Below are 3,278 nucleotides of genomic sequence, written 5' to 3'. Positions count from 1 at the left end.
CCTCCCCTCACCCAGTCCCTCCTAAGGAGCCTTGCCTGTCGTGTTCTCCACTCCACCCCTCATCCCGGATAGGGAGGCTCCCTGAAGGTTTGCAGAACCCAAACCCAGGTCAGCACAGGTGAGGCACCTGGGCTCCTGGCCAACTCCCCAGGTTCCTTCTTAAGATGTCAGCTCCTCTCCCATCTGCCTGGGGGGCCTCTCCACTTCTCAGGAGCACCGACGTCATTCCTAAAGTGCTCTCACCTGGAGACACTGGGGCACCCTCACCCCGGTGGTGATGGCGCAGGGTCTGCCCGTGCTGGGCCCATCGTTGGATCTACTGGTGAGTGAGCTCCCCACGGGACTCCCCCATAGTAAGAATCGGTGCCTGCATAGCACTGAAGCCTGGGACCCGGTGGGCCGAAGCGGGCAGTGCTCGGCACCTTTGAAGGGCAAGACTTAGACTCGTTTGCCCGCTGTGGGGAGGAGACCGGGAGCCCGTGCACTGGCGTGGGCCACTGCCCGCAGAGGTTTCGAGGCTCCAGGTGCTGGTGGCTGTGAGGCTCACGACCTGTTCCAGCAGGAGGCAGCCATTGCTCCAGATGCAGGGAGGTCCTGCCTTCCACCGCGGCTTCCCGCAGGCCTGTCTGTGGACCGTTTTCTCCATGTTTATTGACACCCGACCCCCGTTCTAATGAAGGTGGCAGAACTCAGTGTGAGGCTCTGGGGGATGTCACAACCTTTCCCAACCTAAGGAGCCGCGTCTCACTCCCAACCCAATGAGTGAGGTGCCGTTACGCCATGTGCTATCGGGTTGTAATTTGCTCCCTGCTTTTTTCTGCTGCTGGTATGTCCTCCCCCACTACTAAACCTTGTTCTTGGAACACTCGTAATTGTAAGGAAACTCTAGAAAACCCAAGGATGGTGTTTTATGAGTAAACTCCTCAATTTAGAAGATGGGAATTCTGAGGATCCCAGCTTCTACTAGTAGGAATAATATCGGTCATAACTCTGAGAGTGATGGGAGCCGCCATCGGCACAGCAGCCTTAGGTGGAACCCCATGTTCTAGGTAAGAACCGGGCTCGTAGAGGTCAAGGAACTTGCTCAAGGTCATACTGCAGAAAGAGTCCAAGCTGGGAGGGATCTGAAACCACATCTGTGAGACTCCTGTCACATGCCCTCCCCTGCGCATCCCCAACATCAGGCAACACCAAAGGAATTGTTCTTTATAAAAAACCACCTAGGGCCCTAGTCGGTGTGGCTCAGTGGCTAGAGCGTCAGCCTGTGGACCAAAGGGTCCCAGGTTCGATTCTGGCCAAGGGCATGTACCGTGGTTACAGGTTCCTCTCCGGCCCAGACCCTGTGGGGGCACGTGCAGGAGGCAACCAATCCATGTTTTTCTCTCACATCGATGTTTCTCTCCGTCTCTCCCTCTCTCTTCCACTCTCCCTAAAAATCAATGGAAAAATAGCCTCGGGTGAGGAGTAACAGAAAACAAACAAAAATACCGCTGAGGTTCTGGAGAGAGTTTTATCTTTTCACTCTCCTGAACCTTCCGGAGACTGAACAGTTACCAACATGATGGCGGTGCCTTGGACACACGGAGAGCTGGCTCGCGTTACACCAAGTCCATTTTGAATCCGTGGTGTGTTTGCTCAGAGCCAAAGGCCACGGGATTTATATGGCTGTTGGAAGTATGTTCCCCGAGGAGTTGGGAAATATTCTGCAATCGCTGTTTTTTTAATAAACTCTGAGGCTGACTGGCTTCCAGCTTGCCCCCTGCTTATCTCGCCGTTCACTGTAACAGCCCCCCGGGAGCCCAGAAAGATTGGACGGGAGCGGGGGGCACGGGAGACAGAGGGGAAGTTGCCGAGGGAGACGGCGAGAGGCCAGACCTGGCGCCACGAGGAACGTTTGGAGAAGTTACACTTGCTGACCCGCCTTGGTCAACTTCCCCTTCTCGCCGGGCCCAGTCCTCCCCGCCGCTGTCGTTGACCACGACCACGATATTCTTCAAGGAGGAGAGAGAAGCATCGTTTTCCTGCACGAAGCCGGCTTCCTCCTCTGACGGGCGGTGGGCTCTGTGTGCGGTGATGTCCAGACCGGTGGTGGCTCCCGCGAGGACCGCCCTCCGCCAGGGCCAGGGCTCGGCCGGCGCTCAGAGGCCGTCTGGTGTGAAGGACGGGCCTTGGCACGAGATGAAAGACAGTCTTGACAGTTACAGCTGGAATGGAGCCCTGGCATCGCCCACGGACAACCTCCTGCTCTTCAGATGGAAAACCGAGCAGGGACTTACCCCGGGGCAGAGGGCAGGGCCTGCTGACTCTTTAAAAAGGACACCGATTCTCTCCTAAGACGTCTCCTCTGCCCCATGGCTGTGAGCTCTCCCTATCCCCTAACTCTGGGCATGGCGACCGAGCCGGGCTCCTCTGCCCGCACTCGATTCTGACGGACCTGCCAGCCCAGCTTGTCCCAAACAGAAATCCCGAGCTCCGCTTGCCTCCCTCTGAACTCCTCTCTCCTTGGCCCTGTCCCCCACTTCATGAGTGGCAGCGCCATTTAGCCTGCTGGTCGGGCCTGAAGTCCAGGAGGCGTCTGTTGTGTTCCTCCTGCTCGCTCCCTTCACGTCCCCTCCGGCGCCAAGACCCGTGGGCCTCCGTCGTCAGCCCGATTCAAGGCACCCCATCCGGTGCCCAGGGGAGCCTCCGCAACCCCCTCTCCTTCCACGCCTGCCCCGCCCGCCCAGCCTGCCCGCAGAGGCAGCGAGGCCTTCCTGACACAGGAAGTATGTCACCTAAGCTCCCTTCCCCCACGGCCTCCCCTCCGTGGCCACAGCACCGGCCTCCAGCCCCACCCTCAGCCTCGATGGCCTCCTCTTCGTCCTTCACACGCACCATGTTTTTGTTCCACTCAATTTAAAGCACTTAGTAGGCATTTCTCGTGCTCACGGAATCACTTCTCTCCCCACCACCTCAGGGCCGCTCCTCCTCATCGTGCCTGTCTCTGATCGATCGAGGGCACCTCCTCCGAGGAGCCCTCCCTGGTCATCTCCTCTAAACCCCTGCCCTGGCCCCCATGCCCTCTGCTGTTCTTCTTAGCAGGAGCCTTTCAGGAGCCAGTGCCCCTGCACGGGACGCCAGCAACTTCCAATAAGATGGGCCTGGATGCCCTCACGGCTCTGGCCCAGGGCCGGGCTCAGTAAACAGGAGGGAAATAAAACCGGTCAGCTCCCCAGCAGTGTGACTGTACTCTGTGCCCCAGAATTGTACACTTAACGTGGTCAGCGTGCTAAATCGTC

Source organism: Myotis lucifugus, unplaced genomic scaffold (genome assembly GCF_000147115.1).
Source record: "Myotis lucifugus unplaced genomic scaffold, Myoluc2.0 scaffold_447, whole genome shotgun sequence".
In the NCBI taxonomy this organism is placed as follows: Eukaryota; Metazoa; Chordata; class Mammalia; order Chiroptera; family Vespertilionidae; genus Myotis; species Myotis lucifugus.
The sequence above is the reverse complement of the archived record's forward strand: the minus strand, read 5'-3'. Positions refer to the sequence as shown.